Source organism: Nicotiana tabacum, chromosome 1 (assembly GCF_000715075.1).
Source record: "Nicotiana tabacum cultivar K326 chromosome 1, ASM71507v2, whole genome shotgun sequence".
Lineage (NCBI taxonomy): Eukaryota > Viridiplantae > Streptophyta > Magnoliopsida > Solanales > Solanaceae > Nicotiana > Nicotiana tabacum.
In genome coordinates, this window is record NC_134080.1 from 60,505,877 (window position 1) to 60,529,879 (window position 24,003).

The window sequence follows — 24,003 nt, forward strand, 5'->3', positions numbered from 1 at the left end:
CAATGGCTGCTCCACCAAATTTTGAAGAAAGACAATCAACCTATAGACCTCCCAGATTCAATGGTCAATACTATGGCTGGTGGAAGATCCAAATGCATGATTTCATGATGGCAGACGATTCAGAGCTATGAGAAGAGAGTACAACAACACTTGTCACACCTCCTTTTTTACCTATGCCCGAAGAAGGGCGTAAAGGAGTTTTTCCAATTAAAGGACAATCGAAACGGGCTCATATTATTAAAAGATTCAGAGTCGCCACTTGGGAGATTTATGGTGTCCCAAGTTACCAGTTCAAATCCCGAATTGAGAAAAAGATTGACTCTGTCTAACAGTCCGCGAACCAGAAATCCGGGTAAGAAATTCTGTTAACCCGGGAGAAGATGTTAGGCATTCCCAGATTCCGTGGTTCTAGCACGGTCCCTCAACTGTTATAATTGGCCTATTATCTAATTTTATTACATGTTTTAGCCTATGGTTTAATTTCAACTTTATAACCGCTTTTATTTAATTCTAAGGAAAAATTGCAACGTCATTTAAAATACGTCTTGAACCACGTCACATAAATGCACCTGTGGCTCTGGACATACTCTATCTAACATTGTTGAGATTTGAATTTGGGTCACATAAATGCGCACTCGAGTCCTACTTGCAGTATTAGTATGATGTTCCAAGGTATACAAGCTAAATTCACCTTTACAATCAGTCTGTGTAAACAACATTTGTAGTTAAAGCCATATGCTACTTAATTACAGAGTCTACTGCATCTCACGTAAGTTAAGCAATGCAGAATTCATAAGGTGGTATGAAACTACTGTTGATATCTCAATCCTCAAGTAGCTAGCATAACATGATATGAAATTATAAAAGTTTTATTGGAAGGTGAGAACTCGATGCTCCCGCTGAGTAAATGATAACTAATTGGATCAATCTCATATTAAAAGTTCATAAACTACACATACAGAAATTACTACAACTCTTTCATTAACAAAAAGAATGCATAGTAAGTAATAACATTAAGAATTGAAAACACACCCTCAAAATGTTGATTAAAGAAGTTCAAAGCATGCTAATGAACAGAATCATCAAGGCATATCAAACAAAACTACACAAACAAATCACTCAAAACATTCAAATAATTATGTAAAAGGGGAACAAAATGAACCTCTGTTTGCTTCCAAGTTAGTCAAAGGGACATTTTATTGATGAATCCAAAATTGCAATCCAAAATACGAACCAGAGAATGACCCTGAACGGAACACAGACTCGACGACCTCGAACGGGACGGCACAGTGCTGGTAACCGGAACTTCTGACTGGTTCGAGCTCGGGCATTGGATCTGGAAATGGTGGTCATTTTCAGGTGTTCTAACTGCTATTTCTGGCGAGTCAGAGACTAGCAGCGACTTTGTGTGTGTGCATATTTTTCCGACGAGTTCTTGCAAGAGCATATAGTTTTAGTTCGAACTCATGAGTTTATGCCTGCATCGCGCTCCAGATTTGCTTGTTTTGAGTCTATGGTGGAGATTTTCGAGAAGCTCGCTGTCAATGGTGATACACCAACGATTATGGTGGTGGGATGGGTCGCTCTTTGGTTAGCAAAGATGAGAAGGAGCAGAACGACGTTAATGGGGTCTTAGGGTTCTTTTGTGTGCTGCTGTGTGTTCTCGGTGTTTCATGGTGGTTTCCAGCCATGGCTGTTGGTGGATCCGTTATGAAGAAAACGTCCATAGAAGGGGGTGGGGTCGTCGAAGAAGACGACGTAGAGGGGGGGTCGTACTGTGCAGCTTCTCAGCTTTTCGTTCAGCCTTTTTTCATTCTTTTTTTCTTTTCTTTTTTTTTGATTTATTTAAGCACTTATTTATAGGTAGAGTCTAGATCTAGGTGTATCTTTGTGTATTTTGACCATTAGTCCCTAAGTCTTTTGTGTTAAGTCCTTAGGGTCTTCTTTATTTGTTTTTTATTCCAAAGAAGAGTCTAGAAGGGTCCCTAGGCTTAATAGACTAATCCGAATTGGGTCAAGAATTGGGTTCTAAAACTCTTAAAATTATGATCCAACACCTTAATTGACTCATTTTAAAGTAAGATAAAAATACTACACAATCCAAAGCTAATCCTAATTAATTAAACTAAACATGAAACTATTTTTGTGTTTTCGAAATTATATAAAGATAAAAATAAGGTACCATTTTTATGTATTATACTTTATATTTTTTTTAACAAATTATGAAAAATACATAAACTAAAATATATTTTTGTGACTTTCATTTTTCTTATAACAAAATAAAGTAAAAGAGTCAAAATGAGTTGAAATAGCCATATTAGGCGTAAACTAAATATTTACACGCTAAAATATATAAAATCTTGGGGAGGGTCAAAAATCACATGTCTATAGCTGTCCCTCTTTGACTGGAAACACGAAGCGTTTTCGGACAAAGAATGACTAGACAGGTATTTTGACCCGACCATTATTTAAAGAAACCAAAACTAAGAGAAAGGAGAATGTAACTGAGCCCTGGTATCTGAGCTGCTTACATATCCTTGGCTATAAAGGAATAAGGCCACGTGTAGTTCAGAGGTGAGTGAGATGATGGAGTGTGCCGAGGTGGAGAGCCAGTCGAGGTTCCGTTCCATCGAGGTTCCGGTCAGCAGTCCCGTTATTACATCAAAATCAAAAATGAAAACGATTAACTAAGCCTATCAGCTACGAGTTACAAGATTCCAATTTATGAGTCTTCTGAAGCTTGATCTTGAGTCTTGGTTGGTTCTTCATACGGACTCTGATCTGAATCTTGATGCTTGTTAGCCGTAGGTGTTGGTTCAATCTTCTTCAGCTCTTCAAACCAAGACAGGACATGTAGAGCTTGTCACCTCAGCCCTATCTTGTGCAGCTCACATCTTTCATTAACTTCTACATTTGGATTCACTTCTTGTCTTTCTTTTTTTTCCTTTTTATTCTGGATTGTGACTAACTTCTGTTGATCATCTTGGACTGTTGACTCATATTCTTGACGCGAGCTTCTTTTGTTGCTGACCTGAATTGCATTCTGAATTGAATTCCCTTTTTTTCAGGTGGGCGCCTGATTGCTGAACTTGAACCGTCTTATCTTGTTACTTGACACTGTTTTCCCTTGCACCTTGAACCATTTTCCCTTGAAACTTGAGTTGTCTTCCTTCGAAACTACATTCCCTTGAAACTTGAGTTGTCTTCCTTCGAAACTGCTTTCCCTTGAAACTTGAGTTGTCTTCCCTTGTTCTCCAGGTGGGCGCCTGATTGCTGAACTTGACCTGTCTTCCTTCGAGACTTGAACCGTTTTCCCTTGTTCTTCAGGTGGGCGCCTGATTGCAGAAACTTTATGTGTTCCCTTATTTTCCATGTGGGTGCCTGCAATCAAAACCAACAAAACAAATGAAATTTTCTGCCCTAGTTTGCACTAGCAAGATTTGTAAGTTGTTAGCAATATCGTAAACCACTTATATTATTGGTGCAATGATGAGTAAACTAAAGACTAGACTAGGATGTACGTCTCCTAAATGTGATTGAGCTTGCGAAAAAATAATAAACTAAGCTTGACTAAAGTAAAGACCCCTTTTTCAAGAAAACTAAACATTGATAACTCAAGAAAAACTAGAAATTGACCCCTCTTTTTTCAAATTCATATTTCCCCCTTCTTTTTTAAAATTATTATCCTAGGAGAAAATTCGTCAGACTAGGTTTTCTATCTTAGGAGAAAGATTCATCAGACTAAGACGTTAATCCTAGGAGAAAATTCATCAGACTAGGTCCTTTTTTTTTGGTATCTTAGGAGAAAGATTCATCCGACTAAAATTTTTATCCTAGGAGATAGTTCATCAGACTAGGTTTTCTATCTTAGGAGAAAACTTCATCAGACAGATTTTGATCCTAGGAGAAAATTTATCAGACTAGGTTTTCTATCTTAGGAGAAAAATTTATCAGACTAAGATTTTATCCTAGAAGAAAGTTCATCAGACTAGGTTTTCTATCTTAGGAGAAAAATTCATCAGACTAAGACGTTTATCCTAGGAGAAAGTTCATCAGACTAGGTCCTCTATCTTAGGAGAAAGATTCACCATACTAAGATTTTGATCCTAGGAGAAAATTCATCATACTAGGTTTTCTATCTTAGGAGAAAAATTCATCAGACTAAGATTTTATCTTAGGAGAAAGTTCATCAGACTAGGTTTTCTGTCTTAGGAGAAAAATTCATCAGACTAAGACGTTTATCCTAGGAGAAAGTTCATCAGACTAGGTCTTCTATCTTAGGAGAAAGATTCATCAGACTAAGATTTATTGTTACAACCCATATCCACATGTGTTAGTTCATGCCATATATTAGTTAACATAAATCCAAGAAGGAATTATCTTTTAGATGATAAGAAGTCAATCCTATTGGTCTTAAGTGATACAAGAGTGTATAAGGGTGATTAACCAGTATTAGAAGTTAAACGAATCAAGGATGTTGTAACTCGTATTTTCAGGTAATCTAGCGGTGCTTAATACACTCAAGAGGTCATTTATTAAGGTATTTTAATCATATAATATCCGTATCATAAGTCTTGAAGTCAAACGAGTTATGAAACAAAAGTCGACAAAAGTTGTCGCAACTTAGGTTCATAATTTTACTTAAACATTGGGTCAAATGTTTCTAATCTTTTCTCATAATTTACAAGGAATTACGGGGTGATCTACCAACCAAATTAAAGATCTAGGAGTCTAGTTTCCAACGCATTAAACTGTTCATCGATACGATCTCGGAGTAGAGTCATACCTTAGAACCCGAGGAACATCCTCTCAAGGTTCTCTCAAGATTCAAGACCCAAAAAAGGGCAAACAACACAAATCAAGTGTCGGGAATTCCGTGGCGCTAGTAAGTCTCTTGTTCTTCTTGTTGTTGCTCATTTTTGTGTCGTTTCAGCTCGTGTGGGAGGTTGTTTTAAAGGGTTTATGTTCTGTAAATACTCCCTCATGTTCTTAATATCAATCCTAGGTGATTTCAAGCCTTCTAAAGTGATTCTAGTGCCGAAAAACACTAATTGATCGCTAGTTTCGCTTTTTAGTTGTTGTGGCAGCATTGGAGGGATATTTCATGGAAATTTAAGGTAAAATTGGAGTTGTTATTTATGTATAAAGGTAAGGAACCTCTTACTCTATATGTATTTAAGATTATCCAAGTTGAAGCTAAGCCATTGAAGCTAGAACTTGTGAAATATATATCGAAAGGCTTGGAAGTAATGTTATTGTTTTGTGGACTGTTTTGCGTTGTTGTTGGGCTGCGTATTTTACTACTATCTTGTGGAGTTTTGGAGGAGGAAGGGTGTGTAGAAACACCATATATATGTAGGGTTATGGGCTGATAGTTATTCGTAACATTTCCAGGTTGTTTGACACGACTACGGTGGTCGTCGTATGTATGGAGTGATTAGGTTATGTGTGGACTATTTTGGGAGGCTCAATACGTTTATTATTGATGTTGTTTGGGCTGTTTGGTGATTGTTTTGAATGGTGTGAGGTCATATATATAGGGGAGGTTGCTGTCCGTTTCATCGTAAAATAGGTTGTGGTCGATACATAATAGTTATGACGCTTAAATGATAACGATAGTATCATTTCTCTTATTGTAGACTAAGGAGTTTTGACAATTGCATAGCTTGAGATTGGGGCAGTATATACAAGGTATGTGAGGCTATCCCTTTCCTTCTTTTGCACGACTCCGATTGCACATAATGTAATGAACGATCTTCCAAGATACTCTACTCTTAGAAGCTAGCAGTACTTACATTGTTTTCCCTCTTATGGAACGATTGATGTTAATGTTGCTTCTCTTAGTCTTATGTTATCAATGTTGTTGGTACTTCCTGATTCTTATAAGGTTCATAGTGAAGAGTTAGTCCTAATAACGTGTACAGAGGATACCGACCTTACGTCACTCCGAAAGGTTTAGAATGTGATTCCATGAGTCGAGCATGCATTATATATATGTATTTATTTTACTCTACCGAGCCACGCTATAGTTGGCCGGGTACGGCACCTATTGTGCAACCACTGATCAGTTGGGTTTTACCGAGCTCCACGTGGCCGGGTACGATTCTACCGAGCCTATTATGGCCAGGTACGATATGATGATGATGATGCCCACAGAGGAGAATGCTTTAAAGGTTTATGTATTTATACATATGTATCATGCATTTCATGTAAGTAGCCCTCAGAGGTACTAAGATGTTACAGGTTGTATATTCTCTATCCTTGCTTACATTACTGATCGTATTTATGGTTCCTTGCCTTACATACTCAGTACTTTATTCGTACTGACGTCCTTTTATTTGTGGATGATGCATGTCGTGCTGCAGGTCCTGATAGACAGGCAGGTGCAGCTCCCCCACCACAGTAGACTGTCCAGTTCAGTGGTGATTGGCGAGATCCCTTCTCCGGACTTGCCTTGGTCTTGGTATGCAATTTTTGTTATAGACATTATGGGTATGTCGGGGCCCTGTTCCGGCTATGTTGCAACACTTATGTTCTTTTAGAGGCTCATAGATAGGTGTCAGCTCATGTATAGTTTGGTATGCCTTGTCGGCTAGTTTTTGTTGTATAGTCTTTCATAGTAGCGTGGTAGCTCATACCTTATATGTAGTTTCTTGATTGTCTGGCCATCCCCTGCTATGTATGTTCATGCCGTCATATTTTATTGCTGGTTGTCCATGATCTAGGTCTACCATTTATATTGATCTCGTCAGCCACAAAAGATAATAATGAAGGTTAGATGAAATGTACGTTGGTGCTCGGCAAGTGTGGTCGGGTGCTAGTCATGGCCCTTCAGTTTGGGTCGTGACAAACTTGGTATCAGAGCAAGTCTGTCCTAGGGGTTGTCTATGAGCCATGTCTAGTAGAGTCTTGATTATGGATGTGTAGCGCGCCACATTTATAATCCGGAGGCTACATGACATCTAGGGTTGTTACCTTCTTCCTGAATCTAGATCGTGCGTAGAGTTGAATCGTAAGTGTTTGTCTCTAATATTCACCTTGTTTTTTTTCAGTGATGCCTTCGACTAGGAAGAAAACTATTAGTAGACGGCTTGATACAGCAGCGGGAGAGGGTATTGGGTCAGGTGCCCCAAGTCAGAGCAGGACAAAGTGAGGCTCAAAGTGAGATGCCCTCTCATACCTCATCTACTCCATCTCCTCCAGAGGATATTAGAAGGCACCCAGCGCCTCCAGTTCCTCCGTCTGGCACTCCAGACCAGGATATGCAGAGTGCTTTGCAGTTATTGACTAGCTTGGTAGCTGCTCAGGCTCAGAGGCAGAATACAGGTGCTGCTGAGAAACCAGTTAGTACAAGAGTTCGTGATTTTATTAATTTAGACCCTCTAGTGTTTACCGGATCAGACCCCAAGGAGGACCCACAGACTTTTATTGACCAGGTTCATTGTACACTTCGGGTTATGCATGTTAGTGATACAGAGGCAGTAGAGTTGGCTTCTTATCGGCTAAGGGATTTAGCGGTTCTCTGGTATGATAGTTGTGAGAGATCCAGGGGTCCGAACCCTCCTCCAACTGTGTGGAAGGAATTTTCTGAGGCCTTTCTTCGTCACTACTTGCCAGTTGATATACGACGAGCTAGAGCTGATAAGTTCTTGAACCTTAGACAAGGTAATATGAGTGTGCGAGAGTACAGTATGCAGTTTGATTCTTTGGCAAGGTATGCTCCCCATATGGTGGCCGAGATGAGTGATAGGGTGTATATGTTCGTGAATGGGTTGGGACCACATCTAATAAATGAGTGTACGATAGCCTCCTTAGTGGAGGGCATGGATATTTCCCGTATTCAAGCTTATGCCCAGACCCTAGAGGATCGTAAGCGCCAGTAGAGGGCAGTTAGGGAGCAGGATAGAGGCCAGCATAAGAGGGCGAGATTTGCAGGGTATTCTGATGACTTCAGAGGCCGCATCAGGCCACAGTTTTCGAGAAGTTCGGCACCACCTGTAGCTAGTGCTCCTCCACAGTTTCAGAGGCCTCGATATGATCGATCCTATTCTGGTCCAGGTCAGAGTTCGCGGGCATCTGGCTCGCAACATCACAGGGATACTAGTCAGATGAGACCCCCAACACCACATTGTGATCAGTGCGGCAAGGCCCACTTTGGACTGTGTCGTCGAGGTTCTGATGCATGCTATTCGTGCGGGCAGCCTGGCCATATGATGCGGGATTGTCCTAATAGAGGAGGTGATGGTATGGCTCAGCCGACTGGATCTGTGTCTGGTTCTTCCTCATCAGTTCGACCTCCAGCACGGGGTTTTCAGCAGTCGACAGGTCGTGGTAGGGGTAGAGGTGCAGTGCCGAGTTCGAGTGGTGCTCAAAATCGAACCTATGCTCTAGTAGGTCGACAAGATCTCGAGTCGTCTCCAGATGTTGTTACAGGTATTATATCTGTGTTTTCTTATGATGTATATGCGCTGATTGATCCGGGATCTACATTATCATATGTTACACCCTTTGTGGCTAATAAGTTTGGCATTGAACCTGAATTGATAAGTAAACCCCTCGCGGTATCTACTCCGATATGAGATTCTGTGAATGCTAGAAGGGTATATAGAGGTTGCACTGTGATGATTTGTAGTCGTCAAACCTCGGCAAATTTATTTGAGTTAGAAATGGTTGATTTTGATGTGATAATGGGAATGGACTGGTTGGCCTCATGCTATGCAAATGTTGACTGTCGTATGAAGATGGTTAGGTTCCAATTTCCGGGTGAACCCGTCATTGAATGGAAAGGGAACATTGCTACACCGAAAGGTAGGTTTATTTCCTATCTTAAGGCAAGGAAAATGATCTCAAAAGGTTACATTTATCATCTCGTTCGCGTTAGGGATGCGGAGGCGAAACCGCCTACTTTACAATCAATCCCTATGGTTAACGAATTCCCAGATGTTTTCCCAGATGAACTCCCGGGCCTTCCTCCTGAAAGGGAGATTAAGTTTAGCATTGATGTGTTGCCTGACACTCAACCGATCTCTATTCCTCCATACAGAATGGCCCCGGCAGAGTTGCGAGAGTTGAAGGTGCAGTTGAAGGACTTGCTAGATAAGGGCTTTATTAGGCCTAGCACTTCACCTTGGGTGCACCAGTCCTATTCGTGCGGAAGAAAGATGGGTCGTTACGGATGTGTATCGACTATCGACAGTTGAATAAGTCTACTATAAAGAACAAGTATCCACTTCCAAGAATTGATGACCTGTTTGACCAACTCCAGGGTGCCAAGTATTTCTCTAAGATTGATTTACGTTCAGGGTATCATCAGGTGAGGGTTAGTGAGAAAGATATTCCAAAGACGGCCTTCCGGACAAGATATGGGCACTTTGAGTTCTTGGTGATGTCGTTCGGGCTAACAAATGCCCCAACAGCTTTTATGGATCTCATGAATACTATATTCAGGACCTATCTTGATGTGTTCGTGATTGTATTCATTGATGACATTCTAGTGTATTCTCGTTCGGAGGCGAAACATGCGGGCCACTTGCGGATAGTATTACAGACGCTTCAGAATCGTAAGTTATATGCTAAGCTCTCCAAATGTGAATTCTGGCTGAACTCAGTAGCATTCCTTGGCCATGTGATATCTGATGAGGGTATTAGTGTCGACACTCAGAAGATCGATGCAGTAAAGAATTGGTCGAGACCTACAACACCATCAGAAGTCCGCAGCTTCCTAGGGCTAGCAGGATATTATAGGCGGTTTGTAGAAGGATTTTCCTCTATATCATCACCATTGACTAAGTTAACACAAAAAGCTACCAAATTCCAGTGGTCTGACACTTGTGAACGTAGTTTTCAGGAGCTGAAGAATCGATTGACATCTGCACCAGTGCTCACTCTTCCTGAAGGAACAGAAGGTTATGTGATATATTGTGATGCCTCAGGTATAGGTTTAGGGTTCGTATTGATGCAGCGTGGGAATGTAATTGCTTATGCATCAAGACAATTGAAGAAGCATGAAAAGAATTATCCAACCCATGATTTGTAATTGGCTGCAGTAATATATGCTTTGAAGATATGGCGGCACTACTTATACGGCGTCCATGTTGACATCTACACAGATCACAAGAGTTTACGATACATCTTCAAGCAGAAAGAGTTGAATTTGAGGCAGCGTAGGTGGCTTGAATTATTGAAAGACTATGACGTCGAGATATTGTATCATCCCGGTAAAGCCAATGTTGTGGCAGACGCTCTTAGCCATAAATCAATGGGAAGCTTAGTACATATTGAGGCAAGTAGATGGGGGTTGATTAAAGAGCTTCATCAGCTAGCCAATATGAGAATCAGATTGTTAGACTCTGATGATGGAGGTGTTACTGTACAGAATACATCAGAATCATCTTTGGTAGCAGAGGTAAAAGCACGACAATATGAAGATCCTATCTTAGTACGATTAAGAGAAAGCATTCAACAGTGTAAAAGTATGGCTTTTGGGATCGGAAAAGATGGGGAATTGAGATACCAGAGCCGATTGTGTGTGCCTAATGTGGCAGGTTTGCGAGAGAAGATTATGAATGAGATTCATCAATCCCGATATTCCATCCATCCCGGCTCGACAAAGATGTATCATGATGTCAAGGAGCAATATTAGTGGGATAATATGAAGAAGTCTATTGCAGAATTTGTAGCCTAGTGTCCCAATTGTCAACAAGTAAAGATAGAACATCAGAAACCCGGTGGATTGCTTCAAAATATAGAGATTCCGACCTGGAAGTGGGAGGTGATTAATATGGACTTCATTATTGGATTACCTCGCTCTTATCATAAGTTTGACTCCATCTGGGTGATAATTGATCGACTTACAAAATGTGCCCATTTTCTGCCAGTGAAGACAACTTACACGGCTGAAGATTATGCAAAGTTGTATATCAGGGAGATTGTTAGGCTTCATGGTGTGCCCATATCTATTATATCAGACCGAGGAGCTCAATTTACGGCTAACTTTTGGAGGTCTTTCCAGAAGGGTTTAGGCACACAAGTAAATCTCAGCACTGCATTTCATCCGCAGACTGACGGACAGGCTGAACGTACCATTCAGACACTGGAAGATATGCTACGAGCATGTGTTCTAGATTTTAAGGGGAATTGGGATGATCATCTTCCACTCATAGAATTCGCCTATAACAATAGCCATCATTCCAGTATTAAAATGGCCCCATACAAGGTACTATACGGGAGGAGATGTAGATCACCAGTTGGATGGTTCGAAGTCGGTGAAACAGAACTATATGGGCCAGATTTGATTCACCAAGCTATTGAGAAGGTGAAAGTGATACAGGAGCGATTGAGGACGGCACAAAGCAGGCAAAAATCTTATTCTGATGTCCGACGTCGTGATCTAGAGTTTGAGGTTAGTGATTGGGTTTTTCCTGAGGATCTCAACAATGAAGGGTATTATGCGTTTTGGGAAGAAAGGTAAGCTGAGTCCAAGGTATATCGGTCCGTATAAAATTCTTCGACGGATTGGACAGGTTGCTTATGAGTTAGAATTGCCATCCGAATTGGAATTTTTCCACCCGATATTCCATGTATCTATGTTGAGAAAATGTATTGGAGACCCTTCTCGAGTCGTCCCTATCAAAGATGTATAAGTTACAGAGGACCTATCATATGAAGAAGTGCCAGTGGCGATATTAGATCGGCAAGTCCGCAAGCTGAGAACAAAAGATGTAGCTTCCGTCAAAGTATTATGGAGGAACAAAAATATGGAAGAAATGACATGGGAAGCAGAAGAGGAGATGAAGTCTAAATACCCTTACTTATTCCAGAATGAAGATAACAAGGATGCTGGTGGAAGACAGGAACATTGGAAGGTGAAACGGCTCTATGAGGTAAGCAATAATTTGAGAATACTCCTCCTTAATACAAAATGGTGATATGTAGATAATGTAAATACGCATAATGCTTTGTGTAGCCTTGTGAAGCCATATGTTAGGCTTAATTACATGCAAGTTTTGCTAGTGACCATTTTATAGGAGAAAATTGATCGGAAATTTCTATTGGAATCCACGATGATTTAAACTCCCCATAAACCCTTACATTCGAGGACGAATGTTCCTAAGGGGGGGAGGGTGTTACAACCCATATCCACATGTGTTAGTTCATGCCATATATTAGTTAACATAAATCCAAGAAGGAATTATCTTTTAGATGATAAGAAGTCAATCCTATTGGTCTTAAGTGATACAAGAGTGTATAAGGGTGATTAACCAGTATTAGAAGTTAAACGAATCAAGGATGTTGTAACTCGTATTTTCAGGTAATCTAGCGGTGATTAATACACTCAAGAGGTCATTTATTAAGGTATTTTAATCATATAATATCTGTATCATAAGTATTGAATTCAAACGAGTTATGAAACAAAAGTCGACAAAAGTTGTCGCAACTTAGGTTCATAATTTTACTTAAACATTGGGTCAAATGTTTATAATCTTTTCTCATAATTTACAAGGAATTATGGGGTGATCTACCCACCAAATTAAATATCTAGGAGTCTAGTTTCTAACTCATTAAACCGTTCATCGATATGATCTCGGAGTAGAGAGATATTCGCGTTTTCGCGAGACTGCGCCAAGCACCTCTCTATGGGGCCCACTAAGTCGGTTTAAGATATTTGGGCCTATATAGGATGACTCCAACCCGTTTTAAGTCATTTATTTTCTCTATTTTCAGACCTTAGAACCCTAGGAACATCCTCTCAAGGTTCTCTCAAGATTCAAAACCCAAAAAAGGGCAAACAACACAAATCAAGTGTCGGGAATTCCGTGGCGCTAGTAAGTCTCTTGTTCTTCTTGTTGTTGCTCATTTTTGTGTCGTTTCAGCTCGTGTGGGAGGTTGTTTTAAAGGGTTTATGTTCTGTAAATACTCCCTCATGTTCTTAATATCAATCCTAGGTGATTTTAAGCCTTCTAAAGTGATTCTAGTGCCGAAAAACACTAATTGATCGCTAGTTTCGCTTTTTTGTTGTTGTGGCAGCATTGGAGGGATATTTCATGGAAATTTAAGGTAAAATTGGAGTTGTTATTTATGTATAAAGGTAAGGAACCTCTTACTCTATATGTATTTAAGATTATCCAAGTTGAAGCTAAGCCATTGAAGCTAGAACTTGTGAAATATATATCGAAAGGCTTGGAAGTAATGTTATTGTTTTGTGGACTGTTTTGCGTTGTTGTTGGGCTGCGTATTTTACTACTATCTTGTGGAGTTTTGGAGGAGGAAGGGTGTGTAGAAACACCATATATATGTAGGGTTATGGGCTGATAGTTATTCGTAACATTTCCAGGTTGTTTGACACGACTACGGTGGTCGTCGTATGTATGGAGTGATTAGGTTATGTGTGGACTATTTTGGGAGGCTCAATACGTTTATTATTGATGTTGTTTGGGCTGTTTGGTGATTGTTTTGAATGGTGTGAGGTCATATATATAGGGGAGGTGCTGTCCGTTTCATCGTAAAATAGGTTGTGGTCGATACATAATAGTTATGACGCTTAAATGATAACGATAGTATCGTTTCTCTTATTGTAGACTAAGGAGTTTTGACAATTGCATAGCTTGAGATTGGGGCAGTATATACAAGGTATGTGAGGCTATCCCTTTCCTTCTTTTGCACGACTCCGATTGCACATAATGTAATGAACGATCTTCCAAGATACTCTACTCTTAGAAGCTAGCAGTACTTACATTGTTTTCCCTCTTATGGAACGATTGATGTTAATGTTGCTTCTCTTAGTCTTATGTTATCAATGTTGTTGGTACTTCCTGATTCTTATAAGGTTCATAGTGAAGAGTTAGTCCTAATAACGTGTACAGAGGATACCGACCTTACGTCACTCCGAAAGGTTTAGAATGTGATTCCAAGAGTCGAGCATGCATTATATATATGTATCTATTTTACTCTACCGAGCCACGCTATAGTTGGCCGGGTACGGCACCTATTGTGCAACCACTGATCAGTTGGGTTTTACCGAGCTCCACGTGGCCGGGTACGATTCTACCGAGCCTATTATGGCCGGGTACGATATGATGATGATGATGCCCACAGATGCGAATGCTTTAAAGGTTTATGTATTTATACATATGTATCATGCATTTCATGTAAGTAGCCCTCAGAGGTACTAAGATGTTACAGGTTGTATATTCTCTATCCTTGCTTACATTACTGATCGTATTTATGGTTCCTTGCCTTACATACTCAGTACTTTATTCGTACTGACGTCCTTTTATTTGTGTATGATGCATGTCGTGCTGCAGGTCCTGATAGACAGGCAGGTGCAGCTCCCCCACCACAGTAGACTGTCCAGTTCAGTGGTGATTGGCGAGATCCCTTCTCCGGACTTGCCTTGGTCTTGGTATGCAATTTTTGTTATAGACATTATGGGTATGTCGGGGCCCTGTTCCGGCTATGTTGCAACACTTATGTTCTTTTAGAGGCTCATAGATAGGTGTCAGCTCATGTATAGTTTGGTATGCCTTGTCGGCTAGTTTTTGTTGTATAGTCTTTCATAGTAGCGTGGTAGCTCATACCTTATATGTAGTTTCTTGATTGTCTGGTCATCCCCTGCTATGTATGTTCATGCCGTCATACTTTATTGCTGGTTGTCCATGATCTAGGTCTACCATTTATATTGATCTCGTCAGCCATAAAAGATAATAATGAAGGTTAGATGAAATGTACGTTGGTGCTCGGCAAGTGTGGTCGGGTGCTAGTCATGGCCCTTCAGTTTGGGTCGTGACAAACTTGGTATCAGAGCAAGTCTGTCCTAGGGGTTGTCTATGAGCCATGTCTAGTAGAGTCTTGATTATGGATGTGTAGCGCGCCACATTTATAATCAGGAGGCTACATGACATCTAGGGTTGTTACCTTCTTCCTGAATCTAGATCGTGCGTAGAGTTGAGTCGTAAGTGTTTGTCTCTAATATTCACCTTGTTTTTTTCAGTGATGCCTTCGACTAGGAAGCAAACTATTAGTAGACGGCTTGATACAGCAGCGGGAGAGGGTATTGGGTCAGGTGCCCCAAGTCAGAGCAGGACAAAGTGAGGCTCAAAGTGAGATGCCCTCTCATACCTCATCTACTCCATCTCCTCCAGAGGATATTAGAAGGCACCCAGCGCCTCCAGTTCCTCCGTCTGGCACTCCAGACCAGGATATGCAGAGTGCTTTGCAGTTATTGACTAGCTTGGTAGCTGCTCAGGCTCAGAGGCAGAATACAGGTGCTGCTGAGAAACCAGTTAGTACAAGAGTTCGTGATTTTATTAATTTAGACCCTCTAGTGTTTACCGGATCAGACCCCAAGGAGGACCCACAGACTTTTATTGACCAGGTTCATTGTACACTTCGGGTTATGCATGTTAGTGATACAGAGGCAGTAGAGTTGGCTTCTTATCGGCTAAGGGATTTAGCGGTTCTCTGGTATGATAGTTGTGAGAGATCCAGGGGTCCGAACCCTCCTCCAACTGTGTGGAAGGAATTTTCTGAGGCCTTTCTTCGTCACTACTTGCCAGTTGATATACGACGAGCTAGAGCTGATAAGTTCTTGAACCTTAGACAAGGTAATATGAGTGTGCGAGAGTACAGTATGCAGTTTGATTCTTTGGCAAGGTATGCTCCCCATATGGTGGCCGAGATGAGTGATAGGGTGCATATGTTCGTGAATGGGTTGGGACCACATCTAATAAATGAGTGTACGATAGCCTCCTTAGTGGAGGGCATGGATATTTCCCGTATTCAAGCTTATGCCCAGACCCTAGAGGATCGTAAGCGCCAGTAGAGGGCAGTTAGGGAGCAGGATAGAGGCCAGCATAAGAGGGCGAGATTTGCAGGGTATTCTGATGACTTCAGAGGCCGCATCAGGCCACAGTTTTCGAGAAGTTCGGCACCACCTGTAGCTAGTGCTCCTCCACAGTTTCAGAGGCCTCGATATGATCGATCCTATTCTGGTCCAGGTCAGAGTTCGCGGGCATCTGGCTCGCAACATCACAGGGATACTAGTCAGATGAGACCCCCAACACCACATTGTGATCAGTGCGGCAAGGCCCACTTTGGACTGTGTCGTCGAGGTTCTGATGCATGCTATTCGTGCGGGCAGCCTGGCCATATGATGCGGGATTGTCCTAATAGAGGAGGTGATGGTATGGCTCAGCCGACTGGATCTGTGTCTGGTTCTTCCTCATCAGTTCGACCTCCAGCACGGGGTTTTCAGCAGTCGACAGGTCGTGGTAGGGGTAGAGGTGCAGTGCCGAGTTCGAGTGGTGCTCAAAATCGAACCTATGCTCTAGTAGGTCGACAAGATCTCGAGTCGTCTCCAGATGTTGTTACAGGTATTATATCTGTGTTTTCTTATGATGTATATGCGCTGATTGATCCGGGATCTACATTATCATATGTTACACCCTTTGTGGCTAATAAGTTTGGCATTGAACCTGAATTGATAAGTAAACCCCTCGCGGTATCTACTCCGATATGAGATTCTGTGAATGCTAGAAGGGTATATAGAGGTTGCACTGTGATGATTTGTAGTCGTCAAACCTCGGCAAATTTATTTGAGTTAGAAATGGTTGATTTTGATGTGATAATGGGAATGGACTGGTTGGCCTCATGCTATGCAAATGTTGACTGTCGTACGAAGATGGTTAGGTTCCAATTTCCGGGTGAACCCGTCATTGAATGGAAAGGGAACATTGCTACACCGAAAGGTAGGTTTATTTCCTATCTTAAGGCAAGGAAAATGATATCAAAAGGTTACATTTATCATCTCGTTCGCGTTAGGGATGCGGAGGCGAAACCGCCTACTTTACAATCAATCCCTGTGGTCAACGAATTCCCAGATGTTTTCCCAGATGAACTCCCGGGCCTTCCTCCTGAAAGGGAGATTAAGTTTAGCATTGATGTGTTGCCTGACACTCAACCGATCTCTATTCCTCCATACAGAATGGCCCCGGCAGAGTTGCGAGAGTTGAAGGTGCAGTTGAAGGACTTGCTAGATAAGGGCTTTATTAGGCCTAGCACTTCACCTTGGGTGCACCAGTCCTATTCGTGCGGAAGAAAGATGGGTCGTTACGGATGTGTATCGACTATCGACAGTTGAATAAGTCTACTATAAAGAACAAGTATCCACTTCCAAGAATTGATGACCTGTTTGACCAACTCCAGGGTGCCAAGTATTTCTCTAAGATTGATTTACGTTCAGGGTATCATCAGGTGAGGGTTAGTGAGAAAGATATTCCAAAGACGGCCTTCCGGACAAGATATGGGCACTTTGAGTTCTTGGTGATGTCGTTCGGGCTAACAAATGCCCCAACAGCTTTTATGGATCTCATGAATACTATATTCAGGACCTATCTTGATGTGTTCGTGATTGTATTCATTGATGACATTCTAGTGTATTCTCGTTCGGAGGCGAAACATGCGGGCCACTTGCGGATAGTATTACAGACGCTTCAGAATCGTAAGTTATATGCTAAGCTCTCCAAATGTGAATTCTGGCTGAACTCAGTAGCATTCCTTGGCCATGTGATATCTGATGAGGGTATTAGTGTCGACACTCAGAAGATCGATGCAGTAAAGAATTGGTCGAGACCTACAACACCATCAGAAGTCCGCAGCTTCCTAGGGCTAGCAGGATATTATAGGCGGTTTGTAGAAGGATTTTCCTCTATATCATCACCATTGACTAAGTTAACACAAAAAGCTACCAAATTCCAGTGGTCTGACACTTGTGAACGTAGTTTTCAGGAGCTGAAGAATCGATTGACATCTGCACCAGTGCTCACTCTTCCTGAAGGAACAGAAGGTTATGTGATATATTGTGATGCCTCAGGTATAGGTTTAGGGTTCGTATTGATGCAGCGTGGGAATGTAATTGCTTATGCATCAAGACAATTGAAGAAGCATGAAAAGAATTATCCAACCCATGATTTGTAATTGGCTGCAGTAATATATGCTTTGAAGATATGGCGGCACTACTTATACGGCGTCCATGTTGACATCTACACAGATCACAAGAGTTTACGATACATCTTCAAGCAGAAAGAGTTGAATTTGAGGCAGCGTAGGTGGCTTGAATTATTGAAAGACTATGACGTCGAGATATTGTATCATCCCGGTAAAGCCAATGTTGTGGCAGACGCTCTTAGCCATAAATCAATGGGAAGCTTAGTACATATTGAGGCAAGTAGATGGGGGTTGATTAAAGAGCTTCATCAGCTAGCCAATATGAGAATCAGATTGTTAGACTCTGATGATGGAGGTGTTACTGTACAGAATACATCAGAATCATCTTTGGTAGCAGAGGTAAAAGCACGACAATATGAAGATCCTATCTTAGTACGATTAAGAGAAAGCATTCAACAGTGTAAAAGTATGGCTTTTGGGATCGGAAAAGATGGGGAATTGAGATACCAGAGCCGATTGTGTGTGCCTAATGTGGCAGGTTTGCGAGAGAAGATTATGAATGAGATTCATCAATCCCGATATTCCATCCATCCCGGCTCGACAAAGATGTATCATGATGTCAAGGAGCAATATTAGTGGGATAATATGAAGAAGTCTATTGCAGAATTTGTAGCCTAGTGTCCCAATTGTCAACAAGTAAAGATAGAACATCAGAAACCCGGTGGATTGCTTCAAAATATAGAGATTCCGACCTGGAAGTGGGAGGTGATTAATATGGACTTCATTATTGGATTACCTCGCTCTTATCATAAGTTTGACTCCATCTGGGTGATAATTGATCGACTTACAAAATGTGCCCATTTTCTGCCAGTGAAGACAACTTACACGGCTGAAGATTATGCAAAGTTGTATATCAGGGAGATTGTTAGGCTTCATGGTGTGCCCATATCTATTATATCAGACCGAGGAGCTCAATTTACGGCTAACTTTTGGAGGTCTTTCCAGAAGGGTTTAGGCACACAAGTAAATCTCAGCACTGCATTTCATCCGCAGACTGACGGACAGGCTGAACGTACCATTCAGACACTGGAAGATATGCTACGAGCATGTGTTCTAGATTTTAAGGGGAATTGGGATGATCATCTTCCACTCATAGAATTCGCCTATAACAATAGCCATCATTCCAGTATTAAAATGGCCCCATACAAGGTACTATACGGGAGGAGATGTAGATCACCAGTTGGATGGTTCGAAGTCGGTGAAACAGAACTATATGGGCCAGATTTGATTCACCAAGCTATTGAGAAGGTGAAAGTGATACAGGAGCGATTGAGGACGGCACAAAGCAGGCAAAAATCTTATTCTGATGTCCGACGTCGTGATCTAGAGTTTGAGGTTGGTGATTGGGTTTTTCCTGAGGATCTCAACAATGAAGGGTATTATGCGTTTTGGGAAGAAAGGTAAGCTGAGTCCAAGGTATATCGGTCCGTATAAAATTCTTCGACGGATTGGACAGGTTGCTTATGAGTTAGAATTGCCATCCGAATTGGAATTTTTCCACCCGATATTCCATGTATCTATGTTGAGAAAATGTATTGGAGACCCTTCTCGAGTCGTCCCTATCAAAGATGTATAAGTTACAGAGGACCTATCATATGAAGAAGTGCCAGTGGCGATATTAGATCGGTAAGTCCGCAAGCTGAGAACAAAAGATGTAGCTTCCGTCAAAGTATTATGGAGGAACAAAAATATGGAAGAAATGACATGGGAAGCAGAAGAGGAGATGAAGTCTAAATACCCTTACTTATTCCAGAATGAAGATAACAAGGATGCTGGTGGAAGACAGGAACATTGGAAGGTGAAACGGCTCTATGAGGTAAGCAATAATTTGAGAATACTCCTCCTTAATACAAAATGGTGATATGTAGATAATGTAAATACGCATAATGCTTTGTGTAGCCTTGTGAAGCCATATGTTAGGCTTAATTACATGAAAGTTTTGCTAGTGACCATTTTATAGGAGAAAATTGATCGGAAATTTCTATTGGAATCCACGATGATTTAAACTCCCCATAAACCCTTACATTCGAGGACGAATGTTCCTAAGGGGGGGAGGGTGTTACAACCCATATCCACATGTCTTAGTTCATGCCATATATTAGTTAACATAAATCCAAGAAGGAATTATCTTTTAGATGATAAGAAGTCAATCCTATTGGTCTTAAGTGATACAAGAGTGTATAAGGGTGATTAACCAGTATTAGAAGTTAAACGAATCAAGGATGTTGTAACTCGTATTTTCAGGTAATCTAGCGGTGATTAATACACTCAAGAGGTCATTTATTAAGGTATTTTAATCATATAATATCCGTATCATAAGTATTGAATTCAAACGAGTTATGAAACAAAAGTCGACAAAAGTTGTCGCAACTTAGGTTCATAATTTTACTTAAACATTGGGTCAAATGTTTATAATCTTTTCTCATAATTTACAAGGAATTATGGGGTGATCTACCCACCAAATTAAATATCTAGGAGTCTAGTTTCTAACTCATTAAACCGTTCATCGATATGATCTCGGAGTAGAGAGATATTCGCGTTTTCGCGAGACTGCGCCAAGCACCTCTCTACGGGGCCCACTAAGTCGGTTTAAGATATTTGGGCCTATATAGGATGACTCCAACCCGTTTTAAGTCATTTATTTTCTCTATTTTCAGACCTTAGAACCCTAGGAACATCCTCTCAAGGTTCTCTCAAGATTCAAAACCCAAAAAGGGCAAACAACACAAATCAAGTGTCGGGAATTCCGTGGCGCTAGTAAGTCTCTTGTTCTTCTTGTTGTTGCTCATTTTTGTGTCGTTTCAGCTCGTGTGGGAGGTTGTTTTAAAGGGTTTATGTTCTGTAAATACTCCCTCATGTTCTTAATATCAATCCTAGGTGATTTCAAGCCTTCTAAAGTGATTCAAGTGCCGAAAAACACTAATTGATCGCTAGTTTCGCTTTTTTGTTGGTGTGGCAGCATTGGAGGGATATTTCATGGAAATTTAAGGTAAAATTGGAGTTGTTATTTATGTATAAAGGTAAGGAACCTCTTACTCTATATGTATTTAAGATTATCCAAGTTGAAGCTAAGCCATTGAAGCTAGAACTTGTGAAATATATATCGAAAGGCTTGGAAGTAATGTTATTGTTTTGTGGACTGTTTTGCGTTGTTGTTGGGCTGCGTATTTTACTACTATCTTGTGGAGTTTTGGAGGAGGAAGGGTGTGTAGAAACACCATATATATGTAGGGTTATGGGCTGATAGTTATTCGTAACATTTCCAGGTTGTTTGACACGACTACGGTGGTCGTCGTATGTATGGAGTGATTAGGTTATGTGTGGACTATTTTGGGAGGCTCAATACGTTTATTATTGATGTTGTTTGGGCTGTTTGGTGATTGTTTTGAATGGTGTGAGGTCATATATATAGGGGAGGTGCTGTCCGTTTCATCGTAAAATAGGTTGTGGTCGATACATAATAGTTATGACGCTTAAATGATAACGATAGTATCGTTTCTCTTATTGTAGACTAAGGAGTTTTGACAATTGCATAGCTTGAGATTGGGGTAGTATATACAAGGTATGTGAGGCTATCCCTTTCCTTCTTTTGCACGACTCCGATTGCACATAATGTAATGAACGATCTTCCAAGATACTCTACTCTTAGAAGCTAGCAGTACTTACATTGTTTTCCCTCTTATGGAACGATTGATGTTAATGTTGCTTCTCTTAGTCTTATGTTATCAATGTTGTTGGTACTTCCTGATTCTTATAAGGTTCATAGTGAAGAGTTAGTCCTAATAACGTGTACAGAGGATACCGACCTTACGTCACTCCGAAAGGTTTAGAATGTGATTCCATGAGTCGAGCATGCATTATATATATGTATCTATTTTACTCTACCGAGCCACGCTATAGTTGGCCGGGTACGGCACCTATTGTGCAACCACTGATCAGTTGGGTTTTACCGAGCTCCACGTGGTCGGGTACGATTCTACCGAGCCTATTATGGCTGGGTACGATATGATGATGATGATGCCCACAGAGGCGAATGCTTTAAAGGTTTATGTATTTATACATATGTATCATGCATTGCATGTAAGTAGCCCTCAGAGGTACTAAGATGTTACAGGTTGTATATTCTCTATCCTTGCTTACATTACTGATCGTATTTATGGTTCCTTGCCTTACATACTCAGTACTTTATTCGTACTGACGTCCTTTTATTTGTGGATGCTGCATGTCGTGCTGCAGGTCCTGATAGACAGGCAGGTGCAGCTCCCCCACCACAGTAGACTGTCCAGTTCAGCGGTGATTGGCGAGATCCCTTCTCCGGACTTGCCTTGGTCTTGGTATGCAATTTTTGTTATAGACATTATGGGTATGTCGGGGCCCTGTTCCGGCTATGTTGCAACACTTATGTTCTTTTAGAGGCTCATAGATAGGTGTCGGCTCATGTATAGTTTGGTATGCCTTGTCGGCTAGTTTTTGTTGTATAGTCTTTCATAGTAGCGTGGTAGCTCATACCTTATATGTAGTTTATTGATTGTCTGGTCATCCCCTGCTATGTATGTTCATGCCGTCATATTTTATTGTTGGTTGTCCATGATCTAGGTCTACCATTTATATTGATCTCGTCAGCCTTAAAAGATAATAATGAAGGTTAGATGAAATGTACGTTGGTGCTCGGCAAGTGTGGTCGGGTGCTAGTCATGGCCCTTCAGTTTGGGTCGTGACATTTATATTGGGAGGAAAATCCATCAGACTAAGACTTTTTATGCTAGGAGGAAAATGTAAAGATCAATGGCAAGATTTTATGCACATAGCAAGACAAATAAAGGCAAAGATTTGAGAAACTTCCCTTTGTAGTCTCTTCTCTTCTTTTCTTTTTCTTTTCTTTTGTTTTTTTTATATTTTTTCTTCTTTTTTTTGAACCACTTTCCTTGCACCGCTTTGTTCCTGTTTCATACAAAGAAAAAAAAATTGTCAGTTTTGAAAATGGTGGTCGATTTGTGGCCTTGTGTCTTGGGCAGCTTGGCTTCTGGTCAATCAGCTTGAGTCGGCTTCAAGAGACTTTTGCTATGCATCAACCCTAATTGTTTCTCACCCGGTACCATTGTATTTGCAGCTCAAACAGCCTTATCTCAATTGGAGATCTTTGCTTATGTGACCTTTTTCGATGTCTTGAATGACTTCGTGCTTTTGAGCAATTTGTCTATCAGAGAGAATCACCAGTTATCTTTGCTTGTACCAAGTAGGCTGACAAGAGTCTTCTGGGGAAGCCTTTGTATAAATCCTCAAGACATGTTGACATTAACAACTGAGTTTGCTGGCCAAATTTACTTTGTACAACTGAAAAGCTGGTAGCAGATTTTGAAATCTTTTCTTGCTTGTTTTGACAAGGACCGACTCGGAGTGAAGGACAAAATGATGCAAAGAAACAATTATTAACAAAAAATGCCCCTGTCGGAAGGACAGAAGGAAGAGTCTTTCTTTTTCTTTTTTTCACTTTTTTCCCTAACTAGCCTTAATGGTCATGACATGCATTTTGGACTTAGTGGCCGATCTATCAAACTAATTCACTCTTCCCTTTTACTATTCTTATTACCTTTGAAGTCGGGCCTATCCGTACCAATCCTTTGCATCAGCTTCACAACTCACTTTCGACTAATGGTGCCCCGAGGAGTTTTCACCAACAAGCCTCTCTCATTTATTCATCTCTGCTTACCGTCGCCTTACAGTGCCCGTGAAGGTTTTCACTAGTAAGACTCTCATTTTCCTTTTTCTTTTCTTTTTCTTTCCCTCTTTTTGTGAGCAACTCGACGATGTTCTACATCGTGGGACAACTGTTGCTCATTGCATGTGTCTCTTGGAATTCTTGAAGGCATATTGGGAGGTCTTTATTTGGAAGGTTTTTGGATAGGGTTGGAAAGAAAGGTCGGCATGAAGGCTCAAAATAAACTCAAAATGAGGGATTGTAGACTTACAACTCTTGGAATTGACTCCTTCAAAAATGAA